At 47.8% G+C, this 24,693-nt stretch overlaps 1 protein-coding gene across 2 annotated transcripts in view; it reads left to right on the plus strand.

Moving 5' to 3' along the window:
- The first annotated feature begins 10,861 nt into the window (after positions 1-10,861).
- The window catches only part of LOC142303615 (chloride anion exchanger-like), a 98,289-nt gene continuing 84,457 nt past the window's right edge, over positions 10,862-24,693 (plus strand). For both annotated transcript variants that reach the window (XM_075345142.1, XM_075345143.1), the window contains exon 1: positions 10,862-10,987. The gene's annotated coding sequence lies outside the window, so the exon portion shown is untranslated. The remainder of the gene's footprint in view (positions 10,988-24,693) is intronic.

Below are 24,693 nucleotides of genomic sequence, written 5' to 3' on the forward strand. Positions count from 1 at the left end.
CACCAAATGGCTGCAATGAAACAAAGAGTGAAAAATGTATAGGGGTCTGAATACTTTCCGTACCCACTGTACACTAACATACATTAATGCACACACCATACATGCACACACATGCACACATTAGAGATATTAATATGGGGGAGTCGGCAGCAGCCTCACACACCTTCCCCGCTTTTCTCACGTCCAGCTCGTCTTGGGCATCTAGCTGTGCAGGCCTCGCCGCATGATGGTCATCTCTAACAGACATGGCTGCTCACAGTGCACACTGACACTGCTGTATATACATGACAGGATATGCCTGGGGTTACAGTATATACATCACAGGAGTGGCTGGGGACTACAGTATATACAGTTAGGTCCAGAAATATTTGGACAGTGACACAATTTTCGCGAGTTGGGCTCTGCATGCCACCACATTGGATTTGAAATGAAATCTCTACAACAGAATTCAAATGCAGAATGTAACGTTTAATTTGAAGGTTTGAACAAAAATATCTGATAGAAATTGTAGGAATTGTACACATTTCTTTACAAACACTCCACATTTTAGGAGGTCAAAAGTAATTGGACAAATAAACCAAACCCAAACAAAATATTTTTATTTTCAATATTTTGTTGCGAATCCTTTGGAGGCAATCACTGCCTTAAGTCTGGAACCCATGGACATCACCAAACGCTGGGTTTCCTCCTTCTTAATGCTTTGCCAGGCCTTTACAGCCGCAGCCTTCAGGTCTTGCTTGTTTGTGGGTCTTTCCGTCTTAAGTCTGGATTTGAGCAAGTGAAATGCATGCTCAATTAGGTTAAGATCTGGTGATTGACTTGGCCATTGCAGAATGTTCCACTTTTTTGCACTCATGAACTCCTGGGTAGCTTTGGCTGTATGCTTGGGGTCATTGTCCATCTGTACTATGAAGAGCCGTCCGATCAACTTTGCGGCATTTGGCTGAATCTGGGCTGAAAGTATATCCCGGTACACTTCAGAATTCATCCGGCTACTCTTGTCTGCTGTTATGTCATCAATAAACACAAGTGACCCAGTGCCATTGAAAGCCATGCATGCCCATGCCATCACGTTGCCTCCACCATGTTTTACAGAGGATGTGGTGTGCCTTGGATCATGTGCCGTTCCCTTTCTTCTCCAAACTTTTTTCTTCCCATCATTCTGGTACAGGTTGATCTTTGTCTCATCTGTCCATAGAATACTTTTCCAGAACTGAGCTGGCTTCATGAGGTGTTTTTCAGCAAATTTAACTCTGGCCTGTCTATTTTTGGAATTGATGAATGGTTTGCATCTAGATGTGAACCCTTTGTATTTACTTTCATGGAGTCTTCTCTTTACTGTTGACTTAGAGACAGATACACCTACTTCACTGAGAGTGTTCTGGACTTCAGTTGATGTTGTGAACGGGTTCTTCTTCACCAAAGAAAGTATGCGGCGATCATCCACCACTGTTGTCATCCGTGGACGCCCAGGCCTTTTTTGAGTTCCCAAGCTCACCAGTCAATTCCTTTTTTCTCAGAATGTACTTGACTGTTGATTTTGCTACTCCAAGCATGTCTGCTATCTCTCTGATGGATTTTTCCTTTTTTTTCAGCCTCAGGATGTTCTGCTTCACCTCAATTGAGAGTTCCTTAGACCGCATGTTGTCTGGTCACAGCAACAGCTTCCAAATGCAAAACCACACACCTGTAATCAACCCCAGACCTTTTAACTACTTCATTGATTACAGGTTAACGAGGGAGACACCTTCAGAGTTAATTGCAGCCCTTAGAGTCCCTTGTCCAATTACTTTTGGTCCCTTTAAAAAGAGGAGGCTATGCATTACAGAGCTATGATTCCTAAACCCTTTTTCCAATTTGGATGTGAAAACTCTCATATTGCAGCTGGGAGTGTGCACTTTCAGTCCATATTATATATATAATTGTATTTCTGAACATGTTTTTGTAAACAGCTAAAATAACAAAACTTGTGTCACTGTCCAAATATTTCTGGACCTAACTGTACATCAAAGGGTGGCTGTTGGCTACATTTTATACATTACAAATGAGATTGGAAGTAACAAGTTTTATACATCACAGGAGGCTTTGGACATAAACAATACTGGGGCATACACGTTACTAAGGAGCATAGATATTACTGGGCTAGGTGCCATAAAGCTCTGAGGGCATATACAGTTCTAGAGGGCACATACAACTCTGGGGGGCACATACAGCTTAGGAGGAGGAGGCACATACAGCTCAAGGGGGGAACATGACCACCCACTGTGAGCTTTAGGCAGAGAATGTTTGAGCCGCGTGATGAGCAATGATGTCACTCAGGTTATTTGCGGTCATAGCTGGCTGTTCCAGCGGTCCTCCACCTACGATCGCAGGTAACCTGACTTCAAGTGACCTTAGTAAACTCAGATTCACAGACCTGCATCTCTTGGTAGAAAACCACATTTGTTTTGCCAAGAGATGCAGATATGGGACCGAAATTTCTACACCATATTCCTGCATCCAATCTGCACCTCCTGGCAAAAAAATGCATCACTACCACATCATGCCGCATGCAGTTTTGATACGTTTTTTTTGCCAGCAGGTGTATATTGGGTGCATAAATATGATGTAAAAATCTAATCACCAAATTTACAACTTTTGGCCCAAAAATGCAAAAAAGGTTTGTTTTTTTCTTCCAGGTGGTGGAAATTTGGTGCTGAACTCTGGTTCAGATATTTCAGCACCAAATTTGCACCGCCTGTCAAAAAAATATGGTTTTCTGAAAGGAGATCCAGGTCTCACCTGAGGTGAGGTCACCGAGTTTACTGTGGTCAACTGAGGTCAGATTACCTATGATCACAGGTGGAGGACCATTAGCACCTCCAGCTGTGACTGTAACTAACCTGAGTGACGTCACTGCTCATCACGCTGCTCATTTTCTGACTGAAGCTCACAGTGGGCGATCACTGTTCTATGGCCACTTGCTGTGACATCAGATGTAGCAGAGGTAGAATCATCGTGGGACCTCATGTGGATTACTTCAGACTTGGGTGTTTTGAGGCTTCATAAAGGGTTGAAAGGTGTTTTTTTGTATTTTATTTGAAATAAAGGATTTATTGGGTGTTTGTGTTTATTTCTTTTCACTTACAGATTAGTCATGGGGGTCTCATACATGTCTCACATTACTAATCTATGGCTTAGTTGCAGCTGTGAGCTGTTATTAACCCCTTATTACCCCAATTGCCACCGCACCATAGCAATCGGTAAGAGCCGGATAAAGTGCCGGGACTGTCGCATCTAATGGATGTGGCAATTTCAGTCAGCTGCATGCTGCTATTTTTAGACTGGAGGGGCCAATAAGAACAGGTCTTCCCAGCCTGAGAATATTAGCCCCCAGCTGCCAGGATTTATCATGGCTGAGTATAAAAACTGGGAGGTCTGCAAGAAGATATTTTAAAGTTATTATAATTTAAAATAAAGCTGCATGTGGTTCCTCTTACTTTGATACACAACTAAGATAAGCAGTTTGCTGGAAGCTGCAGCCTGTAGTTGTATGCTTTATCTGTGCTTGGTATCATAATATGGGGGAATTCCTATGCCAATTTTTTTTATTTATTTATTTTCACTCCAATCTACAGTGACCTGCAGACAGGGTCTGTGATTGGTTGCAGTCAGACATATTGTCACACAGGCTGGGGGAGCATATGATTGCAATCATTCACAGATGCCAAGACTGCCGGTGGGCATGTGAAGCAGTACATATGGATGAGCAATAATGAGTGGCCCTGGAATATTAACGAGCAGCCTAGAAGCAGTTACAGATGCACCAGAGTCTCGGTAAATATGAAGCGCTTGATCCAATCACCCTATCCCTTCTACCACCATTTTTAGTCTCCGGATTCTGGTCCCCATAGACTTATATGGGGACCAGTGTCCAGCCAGATATCCGGGATCAATTATGGGCCTGAATCGGATTCTTTTTTTTAAATCCGGTTAGATCCGCCGGTTATCTGCGAGTCCGCCCATTACTAATGAGGAGTACAAAGAAAAATGCATGGTGCTTATGTCGCGGGCGGAGGAGGGGACGCCGCACTCTCCCACTGCTCGGTCCGGCTGCCGCGGCTGCTGCGGCCTGCTGCTGCTCGGTGGCTCGAGCGATGGGCCGGATCCCGGGGACTCGAGCGGCGCTCCTCGCCCGTGAGTGAAAGGGGATTGGTTTTTGGGATGGCTTATTGTCCGTGACGCCACCCACGGTTGTGGTGATTGTGTTGACACCACCGCTGCTCTGTATGGGGATCCCGGGAGCGGTGACAGGGAGCTGCAAAGTTGTTGGTTCTCCCCTCCGTGGGTAGGGGGTAGTTGTCCCGGGTGATGAGGGATGGCGGGGCCGGTGCAGGGCTTGGTTGGGTGCAGGGACGCGGGGGCAGCGCTGTGCCTCACGGCACTGTGGTACTCACTCAGCCTGAGACAGAGACACAGTTCTCGGTAAAACACACGGCTGGAAAGACGGTTCCCACGGACGGCTGCACTTGCTGTTCCCCAGTAGTTGACGGTAACGGTCCCTTTTCCTGCACCTGAGATGATGATGGTAACGATGGGTTCCCACCGGTAACCCGCTCCCCGGCTTGGATATGGGCCGGAGGAGCCCTACTTTGCCCGCAGGCGCTGGCCCTGAGAAACTGGTGCCCTGGCGGTGGCGGTGTCTCTCTCCAACGGTTGGACTGTTGCCTTCAATCGGGACTTGGTTGTTGAGAGACCCAGAGGTCCCCTTCACTAACGGATTTGGCAAATTCACGGCGACTCCTAGCCTTGCCGGGATCCGAAAGGCCCCTGCCACTGGTGCTGGCTTCACTTTGTATACCGCTTCGGTACCGCCGGGCCACCACCCGTCCGCGGTCCTTTCGGCAACCTCCGGTCAGCCGCTCCTGCGGACAGTCACCGCCGTCTGCTGACCTTGCTGTCTCAGTCCGGGGCACACACCCGGACCAGCTTCAGGCTTTACAAACTGTCACTTTTTACTCCTTCTCTCAAGCTCCTCTACTACTTCCCTTCCTTCTACTTCCACTAACTTTTCTTATCTGCCTGGTTCTCCCGCCTCCAGGGCTGTGAACTCCTCGGTGGGCGAAGCCAACCGCCTGGCCCACCCCCTGGTGTGGACATCAGCCCCTGGAGGAAGGCAACAAGGATTTTAGGTTAGCCTTGGTGTTCCTAACTGGGGTGTAGGGTGTGATGGTGTTATGACCTGTGACCCCTGGCTTGCCCAGGGCGTCACACTTACAGCGATACATGGTGCTGGCAGTGTCCTTATGTGGGGCTGCATGAGTGCTGCTGGTGTTGTGGAGCTACATTTCATTGATGGTATCATGAATTCACAGATGTATTGCTCTGTGACCTTAGAAGACGTGCACTTTTCCAACATTAAAGTAATCTAAAACACACATCTATGGCCATTGCTCACTAAGGCTATGTGCGCACTAGAGCAAAATACCCGCGGATTTACCCGCGGATTTGCCGCGGAAATTTCTTGAGAAATGTCTGCAATCTTTGTGCAGACATTTCCCATGAAATTCTATGAGAAAAAAAAAAAGCTGTGCGCACTGGTGCGGATTTTTCTCAAGAAAGTTTCTTGAGAAAAGTTTCTCGAGAAAGTTTCTTGAGAAAATGAACATGTCCATTAAATCCGCAGGTATCCCGCGGATTTCTGCAGTACAGACTGCAAAAATCCGCAGGGAACCACCCGCGGGAAAATCGCGGCAAATCTGCGGTAAATCCGCGGCTAATCCGCGGCAAATCCGCATGCGGTTTTGCCGCGGATTTTTTCCGGAGGTCAGCAAATCTTTCACTCCCAGAAGTTTCTCGAGAAGATTTTCTCGAGAAACTTCACATCTCTAGTGCGCACATTAAATTGTGAGGTAGAAAGTTATTCATTCACCTTTTGATTTGACTAGAAGGAGATCATGAGATAAGATGTGATGATGATGATGATGATGATGATGATGATGAAGAAGATAATGAATGATTTGATTATTTGCAATTCCAACTTGAATCTTATTGCCACTTTACCTTACATCTAGGTGTCGCAAAGGATCTCTTCATAATACACAGATAGAGAGCATTTAATGTCTCAGGTATAGTGATGAGTGAGCACTACCATGCTTGGGTGTTTGGTACTAGAAAAGAGCACGTCGGACACTCGCATGGGCTTGACTCAAATACCAAGTATAATGGAAGTCAATGAGAAGCTTGAGTTTCCAACTTACTTCCATTATACTTGGTATTTGAATTGAGCCCATCTGAGCATCCAACCTCCTTGTTTCGAGTACTGAGCACCATAGCATGGTAGTGCTCGCTCATCACTATACCTGAGACATTAAATGCATCCATATAATGCCATTCATATAAAAGCTGTCAATTTATTCAGACAGAGTTCCATATTTTTTACTCATACAGTAAAACAGCAGATGACGCAATTGCATAAAGTGACATCTAGGGAAAAAAACAACTTTGCTTTTGCCAATGGAATCCTAGTGGTGATGGATTCTACTGATTGGCATCTATGACAGGCTTCCATTAAACACGTACAGTACATTAGGAGCTTTCTCAACATTTGTATTTAAAGGAAGCCAAATGTGCTATGAAAATTGGCCTAATATCTATTATAGAAAGCTGAGTGTATGTACAGTGCCTTGCGAAAGTATTCGGCCCCTTGAATTTTTCAACCTTTTCCCACATTTCAGGCTTCAAACATAAAGATAAAATTTTAATGTTATGGTGAAGATTCAACAAGTTGGACACAATTGTGAAGTTGAACAAAATTTATTGCTTATTTAAAACTTTTTAAAAAATAAATAACTGAAAATTGGGGCATGCAATATTATTCGTCCCCTTTACTTTCAGTGCAGCAAAGTCACTCCAGAAGTTCACTGCGGATCTCTGAATGATCCAATGTTGTCCTAAATGACTGATGATGATAAATATAAGCCACCTGTGTGTAATCAAGTCTCCGTATAAATCCACCTGCTCTGTGATAGTCTCAGTGTTCTGTTTAAAGCGCAAATAGCATCATGAAGACCAAGGAACACAACAGGCAGGTCCGTGATACTGTTGTGGAGAAGTTTAAAGCCGGATTTAGTTACAAAAAGATTTCCAAAACTTTAAACATCCCAAGGAGCTCTGTGCAAGCAATCATAAAGAAATGGAAGGAGTATCATACCACTGCACATCTACCAAGACCCGGCCGTCCATCCAAACTATCATCTCAAACAAGGAGAGGACTGATCAGAGATGCAGCCAAGAGCCCCATGATCACTCTGGATGGACTGCAGAGATCTACAGCTGAGGTGGGAGAGTCTGTCCATAGGACAACAATCAGTCGTACACTGCACAAATCTGGCCTTTATGGAAGAGTGGCAAGGAGAAAGCAATTTCTCAAAGATATCCATAAAAAGTGCTGTTTAAAGTTTGCCACAAGCCACCTGGGAGACACACCAAACATGTGGAAGAAGGTGCTCTGGTCAGATTAAACCAAAATTGAACTATTTGGGCACAATGCCAAACGATATGTTTTGGCGTAAAAGCAACAGAGCTCATCACCCTGAACACACCATCCCCACTGTCAAACATGCTGGTGGCAGCATCATGGTTTGGGCCTGCTTTGCTTCAGCAGGGACTTGGAAGATGGTTAAAATTGATGGGAAGATGGATGGAGCCAAATACAGGACCATTCTTGAAGAAAACCTGTTGGAGTCTGCAAAAGACCTGAGACTGGGACGTAGATTTGTCTTCCAACAAGACAATGATCCCAAACATAAAGCAAAATCTACAATGGAATGGTTCACAAATAAACGTATCCATGGGTTAGAATGGCCAAGTCAAAGTCCAGACCTGAATCCAACCAAGAATCTGTGGAAAGAGCTGAAAACTGCTGTTCACAAACGCTCTCCATACAACCTCACTCAGCTGGAGCTATTTGCAAAGGAAGAATGGGCAAGAATTTCTGTCTCTCGATGTGCAAAACTAATAGACACATAAGCCAAGTGACTTGAAGCTGTAATCGCAGCAAAAGGTGGCGCTACAAAGTATTAACTTAAAGGGGATGAATAATATTGCATGCCCCAATTTTCAGTTATTTTTTAAAAAAGTTTAAATAAATATATTTTGTTCAACTTCACAATTGTGTCCCACTTGTTGTTGATTCTTCACCATAACATTAAAATTTTTATTTTTATGTTTGAAGCCTGAAATGTGGGAAAAGGTTGAAAGATTAAAGGGAGCCAAATACCTTCGCAAGGCACTGTATGTATGTATGTATGTATGTATGTATGTATGTACAGTATGTGTGTGTGTGTCCTCCAAAGGAATCCGCACTGTCGCATTTACAATCACAAAATTTTGCACAGACGCCTCATTTGACTCAGAGAATGTCATAAACTATGTTTTCAGTAACAGCAACACTGTGGAAAGGAAGCGCACATAGGGTTTTATCCGATATACAATGAGGTCAATGTACTCACCTGCTGGAGTTGTGACAGGTACAACTCCTTATAGGCATCAAATCAACGAATGCAGAGGTGGTCAGCCGCAGCACCGATGGTGTAGTAAAGATAAAAAAATAGTATAAAGAAATCGGGTTAAATGCTGCGCTAAAAACCAGAAATCCAAGGTGTATAATGAATTCCTTTTCTTTACTTTCACAGGTCAACGCGTTTCAAAGGCATCTATGCCTCCTTCATCAGGACAGAAGACAAAAATGAACAGCATAACACATGCTGCATGCAAGGGATACATATATACAAGTGAAGTAGCCTGGCTACTGGTGAGACAGACACACAGAGAGACACACAGAGACAGACACAGACCCACACAGAGACAGATGCACACAGAAACACAGAGACACAGTGAGACACACAGAGACAGAGAAACACACACAGAGACAGACACATAGAGACAGACAGCGAGACACACAGAAAGACACACATAGACAGAGAGACACAAACCCACACAGAGACAGACACACAGACAGATACAGACAGACCCACACAGAGACAGACACAGACTGACACACACAGAGAAACAAGCAGACAGAGACACACAGAAACAGAGAGACAGACACACACAGACAGAGACGCAAACAGAGACACAGAGACACACAGAGACACACAAAGACAGAGAGATACACACAGATACAGACACAGACTGAGACACTCAGAGACTGATACAAAGACACACAGAGAGACACACAGAGACTGATACAGAGACACACAGAGATACAGAGAGACTGATACAGAGACAGAGACACACAAAGACAAAGACACACAGCGACTGAGACAGTAACACACACTGAGACAGAGACACACAGAGAGAGACACACAGAAACACATAGACTGATAAAGAGACACACAGAGACACACTGACACACAGACTGAGACACACAGAGACTGATACATAGACAGAGACACACAAAGACCGACACACAGAGACTGAGTCAGAGATACACACAGACAGAGACACACAGAGACAGAGAGAGACACACAGAGAAACACAGTCAGAGACTGATACAGAGACAAAGACAGAGATACACAGACTGAGACACACAGAGACTGACACAGAGATAGAGACACACAAAGACAGAGACACACAGAGACTGTGACAGAGACAGAGACACAGACAGAAACACACAGAGACAGAAAGAGACACAGAAACACAGAGACAGAGACTGATACAGAGACAGAGACATACAAAGACAGAGACACACTGAAACAGAGACACACACAAAGTCACACACACAGACAGAGACATACAAAGACAGACACACACAGACGGACACACATAGACACACACAGAGACACACAGACAGACACAGAAACACACACAGAGATAGTGACACACACGACACAGACAGACACAGAGAGAGAGGCTAAAATAGACAGACAGCGAGGGAGTCAGACAGAGAGGGAGACAGACAGACAGAGAGGAAATCAGACAGAGAAACACTTAGTTACTATCCCAGGAACACCGGGTACTACAGCTAGTTTAATTATAAATGTAAGCTAGAGTGATATACGCAATGGAGACCTTGTTTTTTCACAATAAGTAAGCCAACCTCTATACACCTTAAATAACACCTTTTTTTCTGTCATGATTACATAGGTATCAATGGGAAATCTTGTGGTACTGTTATAGTCTTATCTGTCCACGAGCACAAGTTGTGATAAATAAACTGCACATAATGGAAATTACATTCATGTTTCATACTTGGAAATTAAATGAATTACTTTAAAGCTGCAAACATAATTGACCCATAGTATTAGAAATAGTTTATGCTGAAACAGTTATAGTCTAATCAATTTTATAACGGTCTATAAGCTAGGGAGATCAATAAAAGTCACTCTACAGTGCAACCTTGAAAAGGGCTCCACACCAGAGCAATTGTGTTTTATTGTGTAGGTAAAATTCTTTATCCTAGTTTTTACTTTAGGGCCATAGGCTATATTATTATGCATAAGGCAGCTGTATAGATAAATGAATGCATGTTTATAACCTATAGAGATATTACTTGTATCCTGCCCATAACCAGCCTGATGTCGATGAGGTCTAAATCTGTTACCAATGCCCGTCCATTTCCAGTAGAAAAATGGGTCGTCAATATCAGAACTGTGGTGATCTGACATGATTAGCCGTCTTCTGCTCTAGCGGTATCCACTTCTAAGCAATGTACATGGTGAACTTCAGCAGTCCCATACGTTGTTTAGTGGGGTTTTTTCCAGGTACTGCACAGTATCTCATGTTCACTTGCATTCACTTGAATAGGAGATAAGGTTCAATACTGGTTACTGGGCCTTATCTCCCAGTCACTTGCATTCACTTGAATAGGAGATAAGGTGCATTAGCCTGCAGCAGCCACTAACAACATATGGGGCTGCTGTGTGCCACCCTGTACATTGCTTATATGCAAGGGAGCTGATGACCGCTGACCAGTGAGGGTATCCAGTATTGGACCCCCGGATATGTAAGTACCAGACCACCACTTTAATTCTGGTGGCATATATGCTTTAGATAGGGAATTGTACTGGAGCTTCCTATACAAAAGGAATTACGTAAACAGCAAGTACACTGTCCTTTTATTACACATCTCATCCACATATAGATCTGTAATATAGCCCCTATACCCTGCTATAGGCCCAAGCAATACCTACATGTGCCCTCAATGTATACTAAGATGCAGTTCAAAAAGTGTCAAAAATCCACACTGAGGCCACGTGCACATATTGAGTGTTTGGTGAGTTTTTTACCTCAGTATTTGTAAGGCCACGTGCACACACTGATTATTTGCTGAGTTTTTTTATCTCAATATTTGTAAGCCAAAAATAAATAATAAATAAATAACGTGTTCCCAGTATACTTTTCCTCTAATTGTTCCACTCCTGGTTTTTGCTTACGCTGTGGATGAAAGATCATCAAAAACTCAACGTGTGCACGTGGTGGTGATTGTTTGTAGAATGCAGATCTTGAAGGGGTTGTCATCTACTAGAGAATTTCTTGTAAGTCTGCCCAGTACAATAATAAGGCTAAGGACACAAGGCGAGTAAAACAGAGCAAGTGGAATGCGATAAAAAAATCACATTCCACTCTGACCAATCTATGGGGCAGCTCCCATGAGCGATTATTTTTTCTCAGCCCTAATTGGGCAAAGAAAACAATCGCAGCATGCTACAGGTGGAATCTGATTCATTTTCTCCTGCACCCATACAAGTCTATGGTTGCGAGAGAAACATCGCACTGCACTCGCATTACACCGGAGTGATGTGCGATATACGCATCAGCTGATAATAGAGGAGATGGAGAGATAGTCCCTCCCTCTCCTCCGCAGCTGTATTCTGATCCCAGGATCGCATCACAGTATAATGACACTCGCAGCAGAGCGAGATGCTAAATGCCCGTGTGTCCTTAGCCTAAAGCATACTTACCTCCAGGGCCGGCTGTAAGCCGTGTCCCCAGCAGTCTAGTGATGCTGCAGCTGATCAGCCACCAGACTGCCTCAGTATAGTGCACACTGTGACTTACTCTCCTGGGAGATAAGCAGATCGCTAAGGACATCAATGGGCATCTGTCACTGGAGAACTTGGAACATTCTCCGCCTAAGGCCTCTTTCACACGTTTGTGAAAAACCACACACGTTTTTCACGGACATGTCAGAGGTGTGTTTTGCCCTACGTGAGCCGTGTTTATGGCCTATGTGTGTTCTCCGTGTGTTATCCAAGATAACACATGGAGAACGGGAACTTTCTGCTCACCTGTCCCTGGCGTCGCTGTTCGTGGTGCAGATCTTCGTCTCCGGTCCTGCCAACTCCCCGCTGCTGCAGCTTCTGGCTGCAGTGAAGTGAATATTGAATGAGCATAATGAGTGGCAGTCGGAAGCAAGTGACAGCAGCGGCAGAGACAGGAGGGCTGGAGAAGGTGAGTAAAGTTTTTTTTATTCTCAAACACGTGTGTTTTCTCCGGCGCGTGTCACACGGAACACCTACGTGAGGTCCGTTTGCGTTCCGTGTGACACCCGTAATGCCGGAAAAAAACTGACATGTTGATGTGTGGAGCACACGGACACACGTATGCTCGTGTGCTAAGGACGTGTGAAAGAGGCCTAAGGCCATTTGCACATGTTGAGTATTTGGTGAGGTTTTTTTTTACCTCAGCATCTCTAAGCCAAAACCAGGAGAGGGTAATAAATACAGAAGTGGTGCCTGTGTTTCCATTGCACTTTTCCTCTCATTATTCCACTACTAGTTTTGACTTACAAATAATGAGGTAAAAATGACTCGCCCACCCCAGGGCTATGGGACACCCGGTGCCGGGCCGGACTAGTCCGGGGTCGTCAGTGGTGGCGGGGCCCGACTCCGTGACCCTGGTGGGTGTCAATTAATATGGCTGGTAACTTGGGGTTTGAATAAAGTTTGTGTTCGTGACGCCACCTGTGGTATGCGGCTATTAAGCCGCCGCTGCTGTGTGAGGCCTCCGGGGTGATGATATGGCAGCAATGGTGGTACTGCTCCCCACAGGTGGAGCGGTGCCCCGGGGCACAGTTGGTGCTTGTGAGTGTCTATGCAGATGACAGAGGCAACTCCAAGGGTGCAGTTCAAGTTGTTTACTCACAGTTCCTGGTAGGTGTACACTGGGGCCTCTGGACTGCTGAGACCCACTGTCAGGGACCTCCGCCGATCCTGGGTGATTTCTGGAGTAAAAGCCGGTACCCTTCTCTCTAAAGTGTCTCTGTCTTCAGCTGTCTCCTTAAGCCTAGCTCTTTTAGGATGAACCTGCTCGGCCTCCACTACAGCCTCCAGGCTGGGGGGTCACCTGTCGGATGATTATCCCCTTTCCAGAGGTTCTGCGGTGGGCTGTGGCCCGGGGAGTTTACAACTTTCCCTGGGCCTCGGTTTTTACTGTTTGGAGATGATTTTGCACTCCTCCGGTTTCTAGGGACCGTCCCCTGTTGCAGCTTGATCTCTCCACCGATGTTCCTGTGGAACAGGCCACCACAGCTCAACAGCTATCCGTGGCCCTGGAATCCCTTCTTCTCTCTGCTTGGTGTCACCTGGACCCTCTGAGTCCCAGGATCTTCACCAGGAAGCGTCTCTTTCTTTCCTTAGCTCCTGACTGACTAGAGCTTTCCTTCCTCTTCCCCTTCTCGTCTGCCTCCTGCAGACCTCCTCCTCCTTCTCCTCACTCTCTTCAACTCCTCACTTCAACTGACTACACTAGACCTTCCTTTCTCTGAATGCACTCTGGTGGCTCCTCCCACCTCCGCAGTTGCTAAGCTGTACCCTATAGGAGCAGGGATGGGTCTTACGGCCCCTCCCAGCATGCAGCATGGGAGGGTTGCTGCCACTATCCCTGGTCCCAGTGTGTACCTAACAATGGGTGTTGTGTAGATTTACCAGGGGACCGGCGTTCACTCCTTTCCTCACCCAGAATGGGGCATCACACCGCTGGATGGGGTGCAATGTCCTGTGGCGACGGAAGCCTTAGGGGTGCCACACTCCCCCACAGCGAATCCCAGCACGTCCTCGGGCTGAAAAACAACAAGAAATGTGGAAGAACTGCAAAAAACATTTTTGGTATGCATACATAAAACAATAAAACTTTTATTCCCTTTATGGGAGGCACAGGTACTTAAACGTTTCAAACATTCTTATAAAGAAAAACTCTAAGTGTGCACTTCCAGTCCATTGCACGGTTTTGCACTTCCCCCATAATTCTGGTAGGGGGCACAACAGGTGCAACTATTTACATTCTTGGCTACAACAAGTCCAGTAGCCTGGCGGTTCGTTCCTTTTCAAACTACAAAGGGCAAGACAAAACCAGCCACTAAGTCCAGTGGCCTGGTTACACAGGACACATTACATTCACATTCACCGGGGACCACATTCCAGTCCAGTGGCCCGGTAACACATAAACAAGGGGGGTGACATCTTCAAAAAGTACAAGGGGCAGTAAGGCAGGGTAGGGTGTCGTCTTCAAAAAGGACATCAGGGCAGCACAAAAGGGACATCTTCACAAAGGATGAGGGGCAGACAGGGGCTATATACAGTTCAGCTTCTTTTCTTCACTTTCACTCAGTGCTGGGGTCCTTGGGGTCCCGCTTTGGCAGGGCCCTAGGCAGCATGTAGGCCATGGAGATCCTGGTCTGCGTCTCCTGAATAACTGTAGCAGGCCTGCTGCAAAGTTCTGCGGCCTGGGCCTGCTCTGCGGTAGTGCTGCTGGCGGGGGCGGTACTGCACGCTGGCATAGTGCGGCGCCACTCCGGTTCTTCTGGGGCTGCCTCCTCCCGCAAGATGTGGACACTGAGGGCGTACCAGCCACGGCTCCCCATCAGCCTAGTGTATTCCACCATATCTCCGGGCTTAGCATCGCGCCCTGGGTGGCCTCTGGACAGATGCTCCTCGATGTCACGGCGGGCAACAAATACATCTTTGCCCAGTCCGGGCTCTCGGATAAAACCCCAGCCCGTCGTCTGCCTGAAGTCAATCACCTGGCCCCTCCGCACTGGGCCCTGGTGTTCTTTGCGGCTCTGCCAGATCCGGGCCTTAGCAGCCAGGTTGGATGCCTCCTCTGCACGGCGTCTCTCCTCCCGGCTCTCCCGCTCCCGCTGGTACTCCTCCAGCATCCTCTGGCAGGCCAGTTCATTTGCCTTTGGGGTTTCTTTGGGGCGCAGTGGCTGCTGCAGTCTCCCGCTGTCGATGGGCGCTGCGTCCCAGTTCACTCCCGGTGATGTGGTTCCCAGGAGGCTAACAGGGGGACTCGGAAGGTGGCCCACCAGTGGCTCAGGACCCAGGTGACACCAGGCGCCATCTTCGGGGCCCTCTGGCAGGTCTCCGGCGTCCCCCGGGGCTTCAGCGGGGCTGGCGAGGAAGTCTAGCAGGGCCGTGGAGGGACTGTGCCGTGGCACTTGATAGGGCCGTGGGTCTGGACGGGTCGGGACAATATATTGCTCACCTGCGTGTCGCTCTGCGGCCTCCATCCTGTAGCCCATGTCCTCGGGTGCCCTCCGGTTTTCACTCCGCCGGTCCACCTCGAACTGCAGTGTGCTCAGCCTCCGGGCAAGGTTCTTCATCTCCTCCCGGATCTCGCTCAGCTCAGGGTCCATTCCCCCGGTTCCCGGTGCACTCTTCTGTGGCTTCTCTGCCATGCTACCGGCCTGGGGAATACTCTCTGCTGCACTGCTCGGGTGCTCGACCACGCCACTCGGCTGCACCCTTTCCCTTCTCGGAGGCGGGGCCGGAGGCTGCACCAGCATCTGGCGCCAGACTGGCGCCCAGCCCATCACGGCCGGCACTGCTCCGCGTGCAATCAGGTACATTCTTGCTCTTGTCTGGTCTGGCATTTAGACTCTTGCCAGCCAGCTTTTCTAGTCGCCATATCTTCTTCTTCCGCTCTCCATGGCGGGCACTGCTTCGCGCTCTTTTCTTAGACAAGGGGGCGGGGCTTCTCTTCGCGCCCTTTCTTCTGGCACGCCCCCCTTCTCCCCGCTCCCAGCAGCGCTAATGGCGGCAGTTTTCACAGTGAAACACAGTCTTTTCAGGCACACAGTACCCGGTGGGACCGGGCACGAAATCCTGTTCGTGACATCAAAGTTGACTCGCCCACCCCAGGGCTATGGGACACCCGGTGCCGGGCCGGACTAGTCCGGGGTCGTCAGTGGTGGCGGGGCCCGACTCCGTGACCCTGGTGGATGTCAATTAATATGGCTGGTGACTTGGGGTTTGAATAAAGTTTGTGTTCGTGACGCCACCTGTAGTATGCGGCTATTAAGCCGCCGCTGCTGTGTGAGGCCTCCGGGGTGATGATATGGCAGCAATGGTGGTACTGCTCCGCACAGGTGGAGCGGTGCCCTGGGGCACAGTTGGTGCTTGTGAGTGTCTATGCAGATGACAGAGGCAACTCCAAGGGTGCAGTTCAAGTTGTTTACTCACAGTTCCTGGTAGGTGTACACTGGGGCCTCTGGACTGCTGAGACCCACTGTCAGGGACCTCCGCCGATCCTGGGTGATTTCTGGAGTAAAAGCCGGTACCCTTCTCTCTAAAGTGTCTCTGTCTTCAGCTGTCTCCTTAAGCCTAGCTCTTTTAGGATGAACCTGCTCGGCCTCCACTACAGCCTCCAGGCTGGGGGGTCACCTGTCGGATGATTATCCCCTTTCCAGAGGTTCTGCGGTGGGCTGTGGCCCGGGGAGTTTACAACTTTCCCTGGGCCTCGGTTTTTACTGTTTGGAGATGATTTTGCACTCCTCCGGTTTCTAGGGACCGTCCCCTGTTGCAGCTTGATCCCTCCACCGATGTTCCTGTGGAACAGGCCACCACAGCTCAACAGCTATCCGTGGCCCTGGAATCCCTTCTTCTCTCTGCTTGGTGTCACCTGGACCCTCTGAGTCCCAGGATCTTCACCAGGAAGCGTCTCTTTCTTTCCTTAGCTCCTGACTGACCAGGGCTTTCCTTCCTCTTCCCCTTCTCGTCTGCCTCCTGCAGACCTCCTCCTCCTTCCTTCTCCTCACTCTCTTCAACTCCTCGCTTCAACTGACTACACTAGACCTTCCTTTCTCTGACTGCACTCTGGTGGCTCCTCCCACCTCCCCAGTTGCTAAGCTGTACCCTATAGGAGCAGGGATGGGTCTTACGGCCCCTCCCAGCATGCAGCATGGGAGGGTTGCTGCCACTATCCCTGGTCCCAGTGTGTACCTAACAATGGGTGTTGTGTAGATTTACCAGGGGACTGGCGTTCACTCATTTCCTCACCCAGAATGGGGCATCACACCGCTGGATGGGGTGCAATGTCCTGTGGCGACGGAAGCCTCAGGGGCGCCACAAAAACCTCATCAAATACTAGTGTGCATGTGTCTTTAGGCTTCTAAAGAGAGAGATATAAAAGCGCATTCGCTACAGATAAGTTCACACAAAGGTATTTTTGGTCTAAGGCTATGTGCCCACGGGACTCTGTATCCGCGGATTTTTCTGCAGCTAAATCCGCAGCCTTCCCCCGGAAACCGCACCTTTGCATAGGTGCGGATCTGGTGCGGATTTGACGCAGATTTCGTTGCGGATTTTGCGTTTTTTGACATTCACTTGCATGGGCAAAATCCGCAGGTAAATCCGCAGGAATAATTGATATGCTGCTGATTTTTCCGCAGGGAAATCCGCATTATTTCTGCTGCGGAAAAAAACGCAGAGTGGGCACAGCAGTTCCCAAATGCCATAGAAATGGCTGGGGAGTAGCTGTGCTGCAGATTTTTGAAAAATCCGCGGAATTTCCGCAAAAAATCCGCGGCAAATTCCGCGCATTTTCCGCAGCGTGGGCACATAGCCTAAGGCCCAGTGCCCTCGCTGTGTAGTTTTGAGGCGTATTTTCAGAAATCTGCAGCAAAATCTGCATGCCCATTTTGTTTGAAGCCATCAAAGTCTTTGAGAATTCAGAAGTGCTGTGCCCACGTTGCTTATTTTTCCCTTGCGTACTTGGTGCAGGTTTGGTGCAGAAAAAAAAGAAATCTGCACCAAATACGCAAGGGAAAAATACTCAACGTAGGCACAGCACTTCTGCATTCTCATAGACTTTGCTGACTTCACAATGGACATGCAGATTTTGCTTCAGGTTTCTGAAAATACGGGTCAAAATCCGCAGCGTGGGCAGTGGACCTAATAAACATCTACTATAGATAAAGCAAGACATGTAATCCACACCCAGAAACACGCTGCAAAAATGTGTAAAAAGGCAACGAAAATGCAGCAAAAAGGGCTTTTGTGTGCAGCGTTTTTACTGCCAAGAGAACAGCTTTTGACTGCAGAAAAACAATGCAGTAAAAATGTTGCTTGTGAACGTGTCCTTTGACTTGGCAGGATTACTAGCCCTGCATGCAGCTTATTTTTACCGTAAAAAAATGATAACACCTGTGAATAGAACCGAATAACTACAGTACTGCTAATGCCACCATAATCCTGTCCAGAATAACACACACACACAAAACACTGTTCTGTTAGAAACGTTTGAACCAAAGCATCGACAATAAAAGTCATCATGACATTGCAGAATTTTGTGTACTAATCTCAGTGAACAGAAAGTCTAAAATGGCTCAAAGAAATCATTAGTTATATTTACAGTACAATATTTTTGCCTTTGGTCACATAACACCATTCTAATCTGCCATAATTGCTTTGGTGGCTCTACATATGAATTAGTGGCTTCTAGATCCTCTAAAAGCCATCTGAGGCTTCTGGCTCCTCTTATATTCAGCAGTCCTGTAGCTGCATAAGGGTTCATTTACAAGTCTGATGTTCTTGTACAAGTGCTATCCGTGGTTTTTAAGGATAGCAGTTGTACCTGTGATAGTCTATGGGTCCATTGACATGTACGAATGCTAAACGGAACTTTAATGTTGATTCACGTTGCATAATTCATGTTGTTTTCATGTAAGTTATATAAGAAGTAAGAGAAAGGTGGCACATTGGATACAGGAGTAGCTGATTGAATTTGCACTGCATAGCTCCCAACCGTCCCGGATTCAGCCAAACTGTCCCAATTTGAGGGCTCAGTCCCATCTTCCTCTCACATCCTCTTAGTCAGCAGCTCCTCCTCCTCGGGGTGTGGTTCAGCTCTCTTCTCAAGAGCATACATATAGTAAATAAACAACTACCTTCTCTGGTCTCCCTAAAACTCAATCTCACAACACCATGTTCCCGGGCAGTAGCTTTAGCAATGAGCCATAGCCTACATTAAGGATGATAGGAGAATTTGGAATACTTGAGCTGTATTGCAGACAGTGAACCTAAAAGCAGATTATACAGGTACATAGAGATACATCTGTACATGGCTGTGTATTTCTAAGTCCCTGTATTCTAGAGGTGAAGAAATAATCAGAATATTTGTTCAAATAAAATTACTAAAAAATAATTTAAAAAATTGCAAAAATGTAAATTTCTATTTGTAAAACTGCCGTTTTGTCTTTTTTGTGAGTCTCTCTGAGACTTGAGTCTACAATCTTTACAATAGCAGGTAGGAGATAAACCTTTGAGTCACAGGCTATATTCATGTCCCTGTGAAAATGTAGTTTACTTGAAGCTGCATTGTAGGCTTTAACTTCACAGGCAGATTATACCGGTACATAGATATATGTCGCGGGCGGGGAGGAGGGTGTCAGCACACCGCGCTCACCCCTTCTGCTCGAGTCCGGCAGCTGCTCCTGGTGGCTCGAGCCGTGGGCCGGATCCTGGGGTTTCTCGAGCGACACTCCTCGCCCGTGAGTGAAAGGGGGGTGTTTGTTGGGTGTGGGGATTTTTATAGTTCGTGACGCCACCCACGGTTGTGGTGATTGCACCACCGCTGCTCAGTGTGGGGGGTCCCGGGGATGGTGTTGCGGAGCAGCCAGGTGTTGTGTTGCCCCTCCGTGGGTAGGGGTTGGTGATCCCGGGGCCCGGTGATGAGATGTGAAGTGTAGGGCCTGGAGGGCGCAGGGACGCGGGGGCAGCGCTGTGCCTTGCGGCACTATGGTACTCACTCAGCCTGACACACGGACACAGTCTGTACGGTAAACCAACGGCTGGTAGGACGGTCCCACAGACGGCTGCACCTGCACTCCCGGTAGGTGACGGTGATGTCCCTCTTCCTTGCACCTGTGTTGACTGATGGTAGCGGTGGATTCCCTCCGGTTACCCGCTCCCCGACTGCAATCTGGGCCGGAGGAGCTCTACACTTTGCCCGCAGGCGCTGGCCCTGAGAAACTTGTGCCGTGGCGGTGGCGGTGTCTCTCCAATACGGGTTGGGCTGTTGCCTTCAATCGGGACTTGGTTGTTGGGGGATCTGCGTCCCCGTCACTGACGGATTCGGCAAATCTGGCGACTCCTAGCCTTGCCGGGGTCCGAGAGGCCCCTGCCCTGGTGCTGACTGTCCTTCGGAACACTGCTCCAGACCACCGGGCACACAGCCAACGGGGTCCTTCCAGGAACTTCCAAACGGTCCCCCTCCAGACAGTCACCGCCGTTGCTGACCTTGCTGTCCTGGCCCTCACAAAGCTGGACCCTTCAGGCTTTCTTTCTCTTCTGTCACTTTTCTTACTTTCCTCCTTTACTACTTTCACTTTCACTTTCTTAACTCCTCCACTTAGCTCCTCACTCCTGCTCCTCCCTGAGCTATCTGCTGTTCACTCTTTCATGTCCCTAGCTGGACTGCCTGGTTACTTCCTGCCTCCAGAGTTGTGAGCTCCTTGGTGGGCGGAGCCAACCGCCTGGCCCACCCCCTGGTGTGTATCATCAACCTCTGGAGGAAGGCAACAAGGATTTCTGGTTAGCTGTGATGTGCCTACCTGGAGTGTGGGGTGTGGTGGTGTTGTGACCTGTGTCCCCTGGCTTGCCCAGGGCGACACATATACATTGTACATTTCTATGTTCCTGTGTTCTAAAGAGAGAATAAAAGATAGTTTTTCGCCATATAAAATTACTAAAAAATAATAAAAAAACAATTAAAACAAACACAATTTGAATATGCTTTTTTTTAAAACATAATAAACAACACAAATCATCAAATAAAATGGACACATTTGGTGTCCCTGTAATCATAATGACTAGTGATGAGCGAGTATGCTTGTTACTACTCGGTACTCGCACGAGTATCACTGTACTCGGGCTACTCGGCGGGTACCGAGTAATTTTGCAATACTCGTGCTTTACTCGTGGTCTTCATCCCTGCATGTTGGCGCTCTTTTGAGAGCCAGCCCTCATGCAGGGATTGGCTGGCAGACCACTGCAATGCCACAGCCCTGTTAGTTGTGGAATTGCAGTGATTGGCCGGCCTGCACAGCGTGACCGAGCCTTTATACCGGCCGGCGCGCTGTGCTCTGTACACAGCCATCTCATATTCCCTGCTTTCCACGCCCACAGGCGCCTATGATTGGTTGCAGTGAGACACGCCCCCACGCTGAGTGACAGGTGTCACACTGCACCCAATCACAGCAGCCGGTGGGCGGGTCTATACTGTGCAGTAAAATAAATAAATAAATAATTAAAAAAAACGGCGTGCGGTCCCCCCAATTTTAATACCAGCCAGATAAAGCCATACAGCTGAAGGCTGGTATTCTCAGGATGGGGAGCTCCATGTTATGGGGAGCCCCCCACCCTAACAATATCAGTCAGCAGCTGCCCAGAATTGCCGCATACATTATATGCGACAGTTCTGGGGCTGTACCCGGCTCTTCCCGATTTACCCTAGTGCGTTGGCAAATCGGGGTAATAAGGAGTTAATGGCAGCCCATAGCTGACAATAAGTCCTAGATTAATCATGTCAGGCGTCTCCCCGAGATTCCTTCCATGATTAATCTGTAAATTACAGTTAAAAAACACACACACCCGAAAAATCCTTTATTAGAAATAAAAAACACTAACAAAGTCCCTCATTACCAATTTATTAACCCCGACAAACCCTCCATGTCCGGCGTACTCCACGGACTCCGGTGTCGCGTCCAGCTCTGCTGCATGGAAGTGACAGGAGCTGCAGAAGACACCGCCGCTCCGGTCACCTCCACGCAGCTAATGAAGACAGCCGTGCGATCAGCTGAGCTGTCACTGAGGTTACCCGCTGTCACTGGATCCAGTGACGGCGGGTAACCTCAGTGACAGCTCAGCTGATCGCGCTACTCACCTCATTTGCTGCGTGGAAGTGACCGGAGCGGCGGTGTCTTCTGCAGCTCCGGTCACCTCTATGCAGCAGCGCAGGAAGCGACGCTGGAGCATCCTGGATTCCGGCGGACATGGAGGGCTTTTTGGGGCTGATTAAAGTGGTGAACCAGGGTATATGTGTGTGTTTTTTATTTCTAATAAAGGATTTTTCGGGTGTGTGTGTTTATTTACTGTAATTTACAGATTAATCATGGAGGGTGTCTCATAGACGCCTGACATGATTAATCTAGGATTTAGTGGCAGCTATGGGCTGCCATTAACTCCTTATTACCCCGATTTGCCAAAGCACCAGGGCAAATCGGGAAGAGCCGGGTACAGCCCCAGAACTCTCGCATATAATGTATGCGGCAATTCTGGGCGGCTGCTGACTGATATTGTTAGGCTGGGGGGCTCCCCATAACGTGGAGCTCCCCATCCTGAGAATACCAGCCTTCAGCCGTATGGCTTTATCTGGCTGGCATTAAAATGGGGGGGGACCGCACGCCGTTTTTTTTTAATTATTTATTAATTTATTTTACTGCACAGTATAGACCCGCCCACCGGCTGCTGTGATTGGGTGCAGTGTGACACCTGTCACTCAGCGTGGGGGCGTGTCTCACTGCAACCAATCATAGGCACCGGTGGGCGGGGAAGCAGGGAATAGGAGATTGTTTAATGAGCGGCCGGCTTTTTCAAAATAGTAAAAGCCGCCGGTCACCTCCACGCAGCTAATGAAGGGAATAGCGCGATCAGCTGCTGTCAGTCAGGTAACTCCCGGCCACCGCTGGATCCAGCGGTGGCCGCGATTAACCTCAGTGACAGCAGCTGATCGCTATACTCACCTCAGTTGGTGCATGGAGCTGACTGGAGCGGCGGTGAGTAGCGCGATCAGCTGAGCTGTCACTGAGGTTACCCGCAGCCACCGCTGCATCCACCGCTGGATCCAGGTAACCTCAGTGACAGCTCAGCTGATCGCTATACTCATCTCATTAGCTGCGTGGTGGTGACCGGAGCGGCGGTGTATTCTGCAGCTCCTGTCACTTCCATGCAGCAGAGCTGGACGCGACGCTGGAGGACTGTGGAGTACGCCGGACATGGAGGGTTTGTCGGGGTTAATAAATTGGTAATGAGGGACTTTGTTAGTGTTTTTTATTTCTAATAAAGGATTTTTCGGGTGTGTGTGTTTTTTAACTGTAATTTACAGATTAATCATGGAAGGAATCTCGGGGAGACACCTGACATGATTAATCTAGGATTTAGTGGCAGCTATGGGCTGCCATTAACTCCTTATTACCCCGATTTGCCAACGCACCAGGGTAAATCGGGAAGAGCCGGGTACAGCCCCAGAACTGTCGCATCTAATGTATGCGGCAATTCTGGGCGGCTGCTGACTGATATTGTTAGGGTGGGGGGCTCCCCATAACGTGGAGCTCCCCATCCTGAGAATACCAGCCTTCAGCCGTATGGCTTTATCTGGCTGGTATTAAAATTGGGGGGACCGCACGCCGTTTTTTTTAATTATTTAATTATTTATTTCACTGCACAGTATACACACACCGGCTGCTGTGATTGGTTGCAGTGAGACAGCTGTCACTCAGTGTGGGAGCGTGTCTCACTGCAACCAATCATAGGCGCCGAAAAGCAGGAAAGCAGGGAATACGAGATTGTTTAATGAGCGGCCGGCTTTTTCAAAAGAGGAAAAGCCACCGGAGTTTGAACAGCTGTGCAGCGCCGCGGCAGTGATCGGGGAACGGTAAGTAAGAGAGAGGGGGGGGAACTGACCGACAGACTGTGAGAGGGGGACAGACAAGACAGAGAGAGACAGACCGACGGACTGAGGGAGATAGAATAAAAAAAAAAAAATGACCGACATCGCTAGTAAAAAGCACAAAACGTGCGTTTTGGACATCGGAGTGCCACACAAGGTTTTCATGTAAAATCTTTCATGTATTAATCTCAAAAAGTAACATACACCAGCTCTATCTCACTATTGGGTATGTGCCCTTAACATTTCCGCCATGAAAATTCATTTTGGTGTCATTTTGGAAGGTTTTCTGGTGAGTCCGTAAAAATGGCGTAAAACTCGGACAAAATTGTTCACATCTGTGACTTTTGAGTGATAAATGCTTCAAGGGGTCTTCCCCATGCTGTTGCCATGTCATTTGAGCACTCTTCTGAGACTTTTGTGACATTTTTAGGGTTTCTACATGCTGCCGGGGGGTCATTTCACAAAAATACTCGGGTCTCCCATAGGATAACATTGGGCTCGGTGCTCGGGCCGAGTACACGAGTATCTTGGGAGGCTCGGCCTGAGATTCGAGCACCCGAGCTTTTTAGTACTCGCTCATCACTAATAATGACTTACTACAATACAGTGATCAGATAATTTATGATGATCGTTAAATGGCATAAAAACATGGCGCAAATGATTATATTTCTGTATTAAACCCATAAAAAAGTAATATAGATATAACCTAAATTATGCATTTTTTCTACTGCTTTTATATGCACATTTTCTGCAGATGCCCAA

This window comes from Anomaloglossus baeobatrachus, chromosome 4, assembly GCF_048569485.1.
Source record: "Anomaloglossus baeobatrachus isolate aAnoBae1 chromosome 4, aAnoBae1.hap1, whole genome shotgun sequence".
Lineage (NCBI taxonomy): Eukaryota > Metazoa > Chordata > Amphibia > Anura > Aromobatidae > Anomaloglossus > Anomaloglossus baeobatrachus.